The sequence below is a fragment of the Pan paniscus genome, chromosome 17 (assembly GCF_029289425.2).
Source record: "Pan paniscus chromosome 17, NHGRI_mPanPan1-v2.0_pri, whole genome shotgun sequence".
Taxonomy (NCBI): domain Eukaryota; kingdom Metazoa; phylum Chordata; class Mammalia; order Primates; family Hominidae; genus Pan; species Pan paniscus.
Window position 1 is genome coordinate 64,713,638 of NC_073266.2, and position 14,105 is coordinate 64,727,742.

Consider the following 14,105-nt stretch of genomic DNA (forward strand, 5'->3'; position numbering starts at 1 on the left):
CTGGATGCTTCCTACCCTTGAACGTTGGACTTCAAGTTCTTCAGCTTTGGGACTCAGACTGGCTTCCTCAGCTTGCAGACGGCTTATTGTGGGACCTTGGGATCATGTGAGTTAATAGTACCCAATAAGCTCCCTCTTTGTATATATATCTCCTATTAGTTCTGTCCCTCTAGAGAATACTGACTAATACACTCTATTACAGGAATGGGTCATCCCGCCAGGCTGAGCCCTCTTCTTGACAACACCTCAATATTGGCCACTTAAAAACTACAGATTCTCAGCCTGGGGAACATGGCAAGACCCTGTCTCTACCAAAAATACAAAAAAAAAAAAAAAATGCCTCGGCTTAGTGGTATACACCTGTGGTCCCAGCTACTAGGGAGGCTGAGGTGGGAGGATCACTTGCACCCAGGGGACGGAGGTTGCAGTGAGCTGAGATTGAGCCATTGCACTCCAGCTTGGGTGACAGAACAAGATCCTGTCTAAAAAACAAAACAGGCTGGGCGCGGTGGCTCACACCTGTAATCCCAGCACTTTGGGAGGCCCAGGCGGGTGGATCACAAGGTCAGGAGATCTAGACCATCCTGGCTAACACAGTGAAACCCCATCTCTATTTTTAAAAAATACAAATAAATTAGCCGGGCATGGTGGCAGGCACCTATATTCCCAGCTACTCGGGAGGCTGAGGCCGGAGAACGGCATGAACCCGGGAGTCGGAGCTTGCAGTGAGCCGAGATCACACCACTGCACTCCAGCCTGGGTGACAGAGTGAGATTCCATCTCAGAAAAAAAAAAAAAACAAAACTACAGATTCTCCACACAAATGATACGCATATTGTGTATCTCCTTTACCCAACACTAAAACACTTGAATACTAACATAGTTTCTTTTTTTAATTGTATTTATTTATTTTAAGACGAAGTCTTGCTTTGTTACCAGGCTGGAGTGCAGTGGCAGTGGTGCCATCTCAGCTCACTGCAATCTCCGCCTCCTGGGTTCAAGCGATTCTTCTGCCTCAGCCTTCTGAGTAGCTGGGACTATAAGCGCGTGCCACTACGCCCAGCTAATTTTTTGTATTTTTAGTAGAGACAGGGTTTCACCGTGTTAGCCAGGATGGTCTTGATCTCCTGACTTCGTGATTCCATCCACTTCAGCCTCCCACAGTGCTGGGATTACAGGCGTGAGCCGCTGTGTTTGGCTGAATACTAACATAGTTTCTAACAGCTCGCTGTTGCATTCAGTTGCTACTGTTGCTACTTGCCTGAAAAAGCTTCAGGCTGCCAAAAAATTTACTGTTTGTTTTAGCCAACACCTTACAATAGGCCCCAACCTTCCTTTCTTAGAGCGTTTACTCAAGAGGGCTTACAATTGTGAATCCTTCTCCTGTCCCTTTGAGATGTACATGTTTCTCCTACAACTCAGGAGCATCTTTCTCAAGGACCTGAAAGCCATTCCTTTAAAATGTAATCAATCATCAGGAAGGTTAAGAGCCTCTGTCTTCCAATCTCTATGGGAAGGCAGCCAACAGACACAGCTGGCCTAACTGCACCAACCAATCCTTTGTCGTTTATAGGATATTAACTCACACAAGGTCCCGCAATAGGCCGTCTGCAAGCTGAGGAGCAAGGAAGCCAGTCCAAGTCTCAAAGCTGAAGAACTTGGAGTCCAATGTTCAAGGGTAGAAGCATCCAGCATGGGAGGAATATGTAGGCTGGGAGGCTAAGCCAGTCTACCCTTTTCATTTTTTTTTGCCTGCTTTATATCCTGGAAGTTTAACTTCCCTGTCTCTACTGAGACACCACTCATCCTCCTCCCTACTCCTTCATTCTCCCTTTGAAACACCCTGTCAGCCGGGCTCATGCCTGTAATCCCAGCACTTTGGGAGGCTCAGGTGAGAGGACTGCTTGAGCCCAGGAGTGGTGGCACGTGCTTGTGGTACCAAGCTACTCAGCTCTGCCACCTGTGTACAAATTGAAGCTGAGTTCAGTTCATGCTAGATCCTCTTTCCTATTGCAACAGTATATTACTGATTAAAATATGTCCTTACCAGTTTAAGTAGTATCTGGCTTTATCTTTCACAGCATTAATAAAAGGCTGAGTTAGAACACGTTGAATTTTAGATGTTATTTCAGAGCAAGTATGCAAAGTAATCACTTCCTGAACTTCACAGAGTACCCTAAAAGGGAAAAGCACCACATTAAGTCCCAGAAAGGACTTTGGAAGGCCCTAAGTTGCTACTGCTGGAAAAGACACTGGCCAAAAGAAAAGAATAATTAAACTCCCAAGAAAATATTAAGCCTAAATAGGCCAACTAGTTTGTGCCTACAGGGAAGAAAAGCTGTATTATTTCCCACAGATGTGCACAAACACTATCTCCAAAATCTAGCCCTAAGTGCAAGTCAGGTAGAGAAAGACACATAAAGATAAAATAAAGGGAATAAAGGAAACAACAGGATACCAAAAAATCCTCCCTGTTCTTCAAGGCCCATAAAACTCTAGACACTGGTGATGGTAAATATCTTAGCCTGTTCAAGCTACTATAACAAAATGCCATAGACTGGGTGGCTTATAACACGAATTTATTGCTTGCAGTTGTGGATGCTGGCAGCCTGAGATCAGAGTGCCAGAATGATGAGATTCTGGTGAGGGATGCAAATTGCTGCTTCTTGTATTCTTACCTGGCGGAGAAAGAGGAAGCGAACTCTCTCAGGACTCTGATACACTAATCCCATACATGAGGGCTCTACCCTCATGACCTAATCTAATCCTAATTGACTCCTAAAGATCCCACCTCATAATTCACATTAGTAGGAAGGGTTTCAACATACGAATTTTGGGAAAACACAAGCATTCTGTCTATAACAGTGAAGAAAAGTTATTTCTGAGAGTGGAGAGTGGCTATTTTAGGATTTCTACATTGGGCTGTGATATGGTTTGGCTGCATCCTCACCCAAATCTCAACTTGAATTGTATCTCCCAGAATTCCCACATGTTGTTCGAGGGACCCAGGGGAAGGTAATTGAATCATGGGGGCAGGTCTTTCCCATGCTATTCTTGTGGTAGTTAATCAGTTTCACGAGATCTGATGGGTTTGTCAGGGGTTTCCACTTTTGCTTCTTCCTCATTTTTCTCTTGCCACCACCATGTAAGAAGTGCCTTTGCCTCCTGCCATGATTCTGAGGCCTCTGGAGCCATGTGGAATTGTGAGTCCATTAAATCTCTTTTTCTTCCCAGTTTTGGGTGTGTCTTTATCAGCAGCATGAAAATAGACTAATACAGTAAATTGGTACCAGTAGAGTGGGGCGTTGCTGAAAATATACCTGAAAATGTGGAAGCGACTTTGGAACTGGGTAGCAGGCAGAGGTTGGAACAGTTTGGAAGGCTCAGAAGAAGACAGGAAAATGTGGGAAGGTTTGGAACCTCCTAGAGACTTGTTGAATGGCTTTGACAAAAATACTGATAATGATATGGACAATGAAATCCAGGATGAGGTGGTCTCAGATAAAGATGAGGAACTTGTTGGGAACTGGGGCAAAAATAACTCTTGTTATGTTTTAGCAAAGAGACTGGTGGCATTTTGCCCCTGCCCTAGAGATCTGTGGAACTTTGAACTTGGGAGAGATGATTTAGGGTATGTGGCAGAAGAAATTTCTAAGCAGCAGAGCGTTCAAAAGATGACTTGGGTGCTGTTAAAAGCACTCCATTTTAAAAGGGAAACAGAGCATAAAAGTTTAGAAAATTTGCAGCCTGACGATGCAGTAAAAAAGAAAAACCCATTTTCTGAGAAGAAATTCAAGCCGGCTGCAGAAATTTGCATAAGTAGAAAGGGGCCTAATGTTAATCCCCAAGACCATGGGGAAAATGTGTCCACGCCATGTCAGAGACCTTCATGGCAGCCCCTCCCATCACAGGCATAGAGGTGTAGGAGGAAAAAGTGGTTTTGTGGGCAGGACCCAGGGTTCCTTTCCTGTGTGCAGCCTAGGGACTTGGTGCCCTGTGTCCCAGCCGCCCCAGCCATGTCTGAAAGCGGCCAACGTAGAGCTCAGGGTGTGGCTTCAGAGGGGGAAAGCCCCAAGCCCTGGCAGCTTCCCCATGGCGTTGAGTCTGCAAGGACACATTAGTCAAGAATTGAGGTTTGGGAAATTCCACCTAGATTTCAGATGTATGGAAATGCCTGGATGACCAGGCAGAAGTTTGCCGCAGGGGCAGGGCCCTCATGAAGAACCTCTGCTAGGGCAGTGCGGAAGGGAAATGTGGTGTTGGAACCCCCACACAGAGTCCCTCCTGGGGTACTGCCTAGCGGGGCTGTGAAAAGAGGGTCACTGTCCTCCAGACCCCAGAATGGTAGATCCACTGACAGCTTGCATCATGCACCCGGAAAAGCTGCAGACACTCAATGACAGCCTGTGAAAGCAGCCGGGAGGGAGGCTGTACCCTACAAAGCCACAGGGGCGAAGCTACCCAAGACCATGGGAACCCACCTCTTGCATCAGTGTGACCTGGATGTGAGACCTAGAGTCAAAGGAGATCATTTTGGAGCTTTAAAATTTGATTGCCCCGCTGGATTTCAGAGTTGCATGGGGCCTGTAACCCCTTTGTTTTAGCCAACTTTTCCCATTTGGAACAGCTGTATTTACCCAATGCCTGTACCCCCATTGTATCTAGGAGGTAACTAGCTTTCTTTTGATTTTACAGGCTCATAGGTGGAAGGGACTTACCTTGTCTCAGATGAGACTTTGGACTGTGGACTTCTGGGTTAATGCTGAAATGAGTTAAGACTTTGAGGGACTGTTGGGAAGGCATGATTGGTTTTGAAATGTGCAGACATGAGATTTGAAGGGGCTAGGGGCAGAATGATATGGTTTGGCTGTGTCCCCACTCAAATCTCAACTTGAATTGTATCTCCCAGAATTCCCATGTGTTGTGGGAGGGACCCAGGGGGAGGTAATTGAATCACAGGGGCCAGTCTTTCCCTTGCTATTCTCATGGTAGTTTATAAGTCTCACGAGATCTGATGGGTTTATCAGAGGTTTCCACTTTTGCTTCTTCCTTATTTTTCTCTTGCCGCCACTATGTAAGAAGTGTCTTTTGCCTCCTACCATGATTCTGAGGCCTCCCCAGCCATGTGGAATAGTAAGTCCAATTAAACCCTTTTTCTTCCCAGTTTTGGGTATATCTTTATCAGCAGCTTGAAAAGGGACTAATACACGCTGGGCGTGGGGAAGGGGCACCTGGGGAAACATGGTCAGGAGCTTTGATTGCTCAGTGAATCACATGTTTTACTGGATTGGTTACTAAAGGAAGACAGGTACAAGGGAATGACTGGAGATAATGTCATGGATGGAGTGGAGGTCTGGGTAGAGCCTCCCTCAGCTACCCCTTTTTTCTGCCACTAGGTTACAAGTCACACAATCCAATTCTTTTACGATCAAAGAATCAGTTTAACTTCTCTGGACGTCTGTTACTTTATCTATAAAATTAGGTGATTATCATCTCTGAGGCCCCTTGAGCTCCAAAAATCTCTAGATCCAATAAAAGCAGCTTAAAATACAACATAGTATACAGGTACTAGTACCACGTAATTTATTATTTTTCAAAAATCCAAGCTTGTAGCCTATGCTGGTAATAGCAGATTATATCCTTAAAAATGATTGTTTCTTTGATGTCCTTACTTCTAAAGAAACTCAAAAGCCTGGCAATTTTACTATATATTTATAAAATAGTTGTCATGGTTAAAAATAAAGTCTGTTCCCAACAAAAAAACAGAATAAAAATGCATATTGTGCATCTTAGCAGCTTAAAAAATTCCTGGTTATTGTCTATTTAAAATTAGAACTTGCTGCTTGTGCTGAGCTTCTGATGTCTGTTTGATATGGTGTCATGTGCTCACATTAGTTGCCTCATCAGACACTACTATTGGAGATGAAACTTTATTTTTCCAGTTTCAGGTGGAGATGTCTCCTTCTTTTCTTCCTCAAGGTGTTTTTTGTTTTGTTTTCTCCTTGGACCCACAGATAGCACACTTTGGTATGTTGGACCATCTTGCTACAGACTTTCTTAGTCAAGGGAGAGCAATGGTTAAGATTATGTCTAGGATAGTCTGCATTTGGCTCCTGATTAGAAATGGGAGCAGGGTAGATGTAGGATTCAAACTTGAACTTTTAAAGTTAAAATGCACCAGGACTTAGCCTTTTACATATGAAAGATTGCACTGTTGAACTCAAATTTTTCACCCTTCCGTGTATCAATGCCTTAGCCTTATAATTTTGCTAAGGCTTGACTTGGAATTCAGCTATAAATGGCCAACAGAACAAAGAGGAAGTGATGCTGTACCAGCTCTGAGCCAAGACTCTAAAGGCCTTATATGTTTTTACTTTTACTTGTATCTCTGGCACTGCCATGAATAAAATATTCCTGGACTGGTCCACTGGTTCTGTTGATGGCTGCTGTGATATCTCATGTAAGGGTAATAGCTGTGCTTTAGTCTGGTGTAAGCTGAAGTGGCCTTCTGGTGCAGCATGACTCAGCAGGTTTGGAGAGCAGGCGCACAACTGCACACATTATGAAACCACACCATGTGAGTGAGATGCATTAGATAACCACTCACATGAGTTCGTGCTTGGCTCGGAGCCACTATTATCTGTAAAAGGTATAACTACCCTGCTGGTGCTGTCCATATGGCTTGTGCCCAGAGAAAGAATAAAGCCATGTTGCAGCTGCCTACAATTCCTCGAGTGTTTTTCCAGCTACCTGCCACCGTCTACCAATTCCCCTCAGACCTCAGCTTGGGCTCAAACCTGACACCTCAGTCCTCGTCTTCTTCACTTATAATAATTTAAACAAGAGACACACAGCAAAGGAGACACAGCATAGAACAATGTATTGCAAAGGCAAAATAATATTTTGAAAGTTAAGTGCAGAATAGACAGTATACCCTGAGAGACAGAGTTCAGGGCAGGTCGCTTGTAAGGATGAGATAGCGAAGACTGGCAATAGGGAATTCCCTTTCTGGGAGTCTTCCATGATTATTCGTAAAGATGTGGGAAGAGGTGTTACTAGTAAGCATGGTGAGTGGTCCTCTGGGTGCCCATGTACAGTAGCCATACATGCTTGTTCATACATTGCATGTCTCATTAGCATTTTAAATCTCCACCCAGGAGTGTGTTTTATAGTATTATAATGAGCAAAGGGTCAGTCTGAAGACAGGTAAAAATCAAAATGCATATGCTCTTTATAGGGGAAATTCCCTTCTGGAGATAGCTTGTTTGAATGAGCTGGACTACAGTGCAAATGCTGGGGCCTATGTTGACTGTATGGTCACCACGGTGGCTGTGTTCTGAGGACATGGTCACTTCCTTGACTACCTGTCCTGCCTCAGCTCCAGGGGAAGCATGAGAGACATGTAGAACAGAACCAAATCACCACAGTCAAGCCCAATCTAGACTAACCAACTGTCACCCAACCACAGATCCGTGAGAATAGATGATTATTGTTTTAAGTCACTACATTTTGAGGTTGTTTGTTCCATAATATTTTGAAACAACAGATATCTCTTTACTGTATCTATACTCACTTGGTAATCTAATTTATTCTAATGGTTTAAAACATGTCATTACCCTAAAGACTACCAAATTTATATCCCCTACCCAGAACTCACCCATGAACTCTTGGCTGATATTTGCTGCTGACTACCACCTGGGTATTTAATTAACATCTCAAACTTACCTTGTCCCAAACTGAACTCCTGATTTTCCTTCTGAAACCTACTTCTCCTGCAGTCACCACATACAGCCCATCTGCAAATGCTGGTGATTTAACATCAATATATTTTCAAATCTGACCATTTCTCATCCACTAAAATCCTGGACTAAGTCACCATCACTCTTGTGTAGGTAGTGCAATAGACTCTTAACAGGTCTCTGCACATCCCCTTTTGCCTCTCTACAATTTATTCTCCCCAGAGCAGCCCGAATATTTCTTTTAAAGTCAAGTAATGAAAGCAATTTTTTTGTTATGAGAACTGTGTCTTTTGTCCTTTAGAAATTTTCACATTCTGGATTTTGCTGATTGTATCTGCATAACCCTGACTAATTTAAATGCCATCCACAATACCTGAATCATTGGTTAAAAAAATAATAATAATAAAAGCACTTGCTGATTGAAGAAGAAAATAGTCACTAATTGAAATGACTAAAAGCTTTTACTAACTCAATTTTAAAAATCAGGTATGGGGTAAAGAAAAATGTTTCACAAGCCAGATATTAGAATAATTCTTCAAAAAATCTGCTGGCTTTGCTTTCTTTCTCTTCCTATTTTTAAATTTCAGTATCTCTATTCCTGCATTCATTATAAAATAGTTCATCAAGATAAGGCTGATTCATTTTATTAAAAATTTAAAACCTTGAAGACTGACAAAAATGGATTATGGTTTTTAACATTTTTATCCTGGTAATATATTTTAATAGATATATATTTTATTGTCTGTGTCTGAGATATGAATCAATGATGACTGAGGTATGTTTGTTTTTAATCCTGTTATTTACAATAGCAGCCTTGAGATTAAATGGGTTTATGGCAGCAGAATTCACCCAGATGGATTCTATTTGAGGTAAGCATTGGACCAAAATAGGAAAATCCTACAAGAAGAGCCTCATTCATGTTTATGGATTCATACAAGCTATTCCTGGTATGAGGCTCAAATGAAACCATTTGCAAGCTGAAAGCTTGTACATTATGAAGTGTTTCTGGAAATAGGGCTCTTGGAAATGGAAAGTTTCTTTAAAAAGTAAAAATGAGTCACTGCATCTATTTTAAAAGGGGATTAATCTCAAATGGCTACATATAGGTGACTAGTCTTAGTTTTTAAAAAAACCATCTAAGTAAATAAAGTCAGAATAAAAACTAGAGAAACTACTTACTTTAATGCTTATCATTTCTTCATTCATTCATTTGTTCATTCTTTCATTCAATGAGAATTTATTGAACTTCTAAGACGGTGTTACATCATGCAAGGGGTTGGATGAGGTGCAGTAGGCTAAGCACAAATAATAATCAGATACGTTCCTGCTCTAATGAAAATGATCAACTAGTAAGAAAAAGGTGCCATAGAATGCAAGGAGTTAGAAAGCAGTAAATGCTCAGTGCTTAACAAAGGGAAAGTGAGAAGAAAAGAGAGTTTAGGTCAGTGTCTTCCAAACTTGACTGATCATCAGAATCATCTAGGGGTTTTTTAATACACATAATTGTTTTCCAGTTTAAGGTGGTGCACCAAATGCATGTATTTCTCTTCACTCTTTCCTGAGCTTCCATTAAATTAGAAATAAAGAGAAACATATTTGTAATAGCAAAGATATGGAGAAACATAAGCAATTTGAACAATCTCTGGAAGACAAAAAGTGGCAGGAAGTATATCAATAGACGATACACAGTAGAGAAAGCTATAGCCCAGAATGAGCCCGGAAGGGGTTGCAGTGGAGGTGGAAGTCATTGCCCTGAAAAATTTCACAAAAGCTCCCAATTCAGAGTTGGCAGGTACAACAGAGATCCAGCAGAGAAGCTGAGCTGAAAACAGATGGATCAATTGGGGATCTGTATATGCAATAGTCAGCCTTCTCGGCACTGACTCCCAACCCGCTTGGACAAGATAACAAACAGTATGGCATTTGCTACTGCGCAAGATAGAAAGTACTTTCCTCTTAGGAAATTAAACTATCAAGGAGAGCTAGGGTTGTTCTTATTGTGGCATTTGGGAGGCTGTTAGCTTGACTACGGATTCCCTACTAGGTCAATCCACCGCTAAACTGCTGGTTTCATGCTTTCACAAGTTCACAGAGCTTCCAGAACTCACGCTCATTATTATTAAATAGAAATAGGCAATCAGGACATGTAATGAAAACCAGCACAAGAACAAGAAGACTAGAATGAAAAATAAGTTAAATTGGCCAGGTGCAGTGGCTCATATCTGTAATCCCAGCACTTTGGGAGGCAGACGGGCAGATCACTCAAGCCCAGGAGTTCAAGAGCACCCTGGGCAACATGGCAAAACCCCGTCTCTACACAAAATTTTAAAAATAATTTAAAATTAAAAAAAAAGTAAAACTAACTTCAGAAGGGGGAAGAGATAATTCAGAAAAATGTCTAATTAGTGATAATAAAAGTTATTTAAGTGGCATTTAAGCAAAGGGTTTTCCCCCAGAAATTTTTATAAAAGAACAACCAAAAAAAGGAAAGAATTCTCTCAAAATTAAAAGCTTGATAGCCCACCAGAGAGGTTCATTGGAAGCTGAGGAAATCTCTAAAAATATGGGAAAAAAAGCATACAGACAACAAATATGGGATAAAAAGATAGAAAACAGTAAAAATGAGAGTTTTATAAGGACAGAATGCAAGACAGAAAATAATAATAAAAATTTCCAGAGATGAAAAGAGCATGAGTGTTCAAACTGAAAAGACCTACTAGGTGCCAAGTAGGCTAAATCATTTTTTAAATTTTCTTTACCTGGACCCATCATCATGAAATTTCAAAGCATCTTATTAAAGAGAAGATGCTGAAAGCTTCAAAGGGGGAAAAATGTTATCTATAAAGAAATAAGAAATCAACTCGCCCCAAACGTAGACAACGGCACACTTCTTCCCAAATTTTGAGGGAAAATAATTTGAATTTAAAATTCTACAGCCAGCTGGGTGCGGTGGCTTATGATTGTAATCCCAGCACTTTGGGAGGCTGACATGGGAGGATCATTTGACCCAGGAGACTGAGGCACATTGAGCCGTGATCATGCCACTGCACTCCAGCTCGGACTACAGAGCGAGACCTTGTCTTAAAAAAATAAAAACAAATTTTAAAATAAATAAAATTCTATAGCCAAATTATCTACTAAATAAAATTTTATAGCCAAATTATCTACTAAAGATTTTAAAAACAAAAGCAAAACTAACATTTTCGAAACAAAAATTATTCAATTTTTTTTTCTTTTGAGACAGGGTCTCACTCTGTCACCCAGGCTGGAGTGCAGTGGCATGCAAGCTCAGCTCACTGCAACCTCCACCTCCCAGGTTCAAGTGATCCTCCCACCTCTCAGCCTCCAAAGTAGCTGGGACTGCAGGCACACACTACCACGCCTGGCTAATTTTTTTTTTTTTTTTTTTTTTTTTTTTAGAGAAGGAGTTTCGTCATGTTGCCCGGGCTGGTTTTGAACTCCTGAGCCAAAGGGATCCTCTCACCTTGTCCTTCCAAAGTGCTGGGTTTACAGGCGTGAGCCACTGTGCGTGGCCAAAAAGGATTTTAAGCATGTGGAAGACTCATCAAATTTTTATTTAATTGTCAACTATTTATTGAGTACCTATTTTGGCATTATCTTAGGTAATAGTAATACAACAAGAAAGACTGGTAGGTTCATTTATTCTTAAACCCAGTGGCACCATACAAATAACTGGCAGAGTTATCTGTTGGTATTGGTGGAGCTAATATACCTTGGATCTGGAGCAAAGCTACATAATATATGGGAGATTGAAAGTCAAAAAGCATCTGTTTGTATAAGCAGAGTGGATGCAGACTGTGAAGGCAGAGGGTTGAGGGGGGAGTGATAATGAATAGAACAAAGCTCAGGAAAGATTAGTTTGTTTGGCTGCATTTCTGTATATTGAGTATTCTGATAGTTCTCTACAAACTTGCATACAATTTTAGAACATTTCAGGCATCCAAGTCATCTACATTAGAAAACACTTAACAGAGGCAGCTGCATTTCTTGAGCCAAGAAGAGTACAATTTAGGATAAAGACTATTTGTTCCTGCCCTAAAGGAGTTTGCAGTCTCACTGGACATGCATAAGACAGAAATAGCAATTTAAAAAACCCCAAAAACCCAAGGTGGTGCATAAGAAGGCCCAAGTGCAGAAAACCAAGTACCCTTACAAGATTCAGAGAAGGAAGAAAATATAAGGGTTTGGAGAACCAGGGCTGGGGTGGACTTGAGCTGCATCTTGAGGGTTGGGCACAACTTAAGATGTTACTGAAATGCCAGGGATATGGTCTAGGTCTTGCTGCTCAATGCACAGAATGCTAATCACTGAATCAACAAGTATTGCCAAGGAAGAAGGCTTTAATCAGGTACTGTAGCCATAGCCAAGGAGAATGAGAGAGAAAGTTCCAAATCTATCTTCCAGACTGACCAAAATTGGGATGTGTATATATTGAAGGAGACAGGAAAACAGGAACTAAGGAGGGGTAAGGAAACAATCACAATGAATGTGGGGTCTGGCATCTCATTGTCTGGATGCAATGATCTAGTAAGTTTCAGTTGCTTTTCTGAGGGTCAGTTTCCTGAGGAAGGAACTCAGTTAAAGTAAGTTTCAAGTTTTAAGATGGAGGGTCAATTTCTATGTTTACTTAAAAACTTGTAAATATTATTTCTATGGGGCAGTTGGGCCAGTTTCAAAGAGAGGAAGGAAGGAGGGCCTTCTTAGCGGGGAAATGGTGTCACCAAAGGCAAGAACATCAGGAAAGGGGGCCAACATATGGAAAAAGTCCTGATATGAAATGGCAATGTAGATTGGATCCACATTATATAAGACATTGAACAACAGGTAAAGATTTGAGTTTTATTTTGTAGACAATAGGTAGCATCAAAAATTTTCAAGATAAAAGTGGTGGTATGAAACATTAGGCCATATATTTCTTTGTAGTATTAACTTTAAGCTTTTGGCTATGCTGCTTGAGAATGCTATCCTAATTCAATTTGGTTCTGGACCAGCTACATGGGTCAATTAGCTTTGGCTTATTGAGAGTTTGGAATAAAAAGTTCTGTTCCTGAAGATGGAACACCCATCTGTTGTTGCCAAGATTTCTCCTTCCCTGTTACTTAATGTTAAAGGAAGGAAACCTCTTAGGAGTTCTGAGAATTAATCAGTATCTCCTAGGGGCTTTCTTATGTCTGTTGTTATTTATGTAGCTTATTAAGGAAAAGATCTTTCTTTATAAATATCACCTTATTCATCTTTGTTGAGGTAACCATGTATGCACTCAGGAAAAATAGTTGGGGTTTGAGAGTAGAGGAAGAAACCAAAGCATATTAAGAAGGATGTTTATAGATGTTAGAATTTGGGGACTCTGAGGACCCTGAAAACCTGTTATATTATGGAAGAGCTTTGTATTTTCTAAGTAATAGAAAAACCACACGATTTTCTTCTAATATACTTTTCCCTGAGCAGGAAACACAGATTTTTTTCTCTTCTGGCTTCAGACATAGCCTAAGTAAAAGTGAGACCACAGGCCAGGCACGGTGGCTCACGCCTGTAATCCTAGCACTTTGGGAGGCAGAGGCGTGAATCACGAGGTCAGGAGATGGAGACCATCCTGGCTAACATGGTGAAACCCCATCTCTACTAAAAATACAAAAAATTAGCCAGGCGGGGTGGCGGGCGCCTGTAGTCCCAGCTACTCGGGAGGCTGAGGCAGGAGAATGGCATGAACCTGGGAGGCGGAGCTTGCAGTGAGCCGAGATCGCACCACTGTATTCCAGCCTGGGCAACAGAGCGAGACCCCCTCTCAAAAAAAAAAAAAAAAAGTGAGACCACAGATGGTGTGTTAAGCATTTATTTGTAAAGGTCTATTCAGGTTACTTCAAGCAATGGGAGTTGATTAAAAAATATTTATGACAACAATAAAAACAGAAATCTTGCCTGTATATCCAGACCTCACAAGGACCCAGGAACACCACAGAATGGGGCTCACAAAGCAGGAATGGAGCTTGGGAAGTGACATAGCCAGTGAGCTTCCAGCCCGGCCATGGGTCTGTAGCTCCCTCTGGTTGTGTATGCCATTTCTACTGACTTTGGTGTTGCTTGTCTCTGTTTTGACTAGGCCAGTCTCGGGCAATCACCTTCTCTTGACTCCTGTTTGCCTTGTTGCTTCAGATGACTCACAGCCTCTGCTTCCTCTCAGTTGCTGCTTATTAATTACTCTTCTTGCCTCATGGCTTCTGCCTATTGCTTCTTTCTGTTTGTGTCTTGGTTTCTGCCTCCTGCCACCAGTTACTCACTCTATATGTCTTCAATTCAGATTCCCTGAATTCAAATGCAGGTCTAGGGCCAAGGGCACAGCAGAGG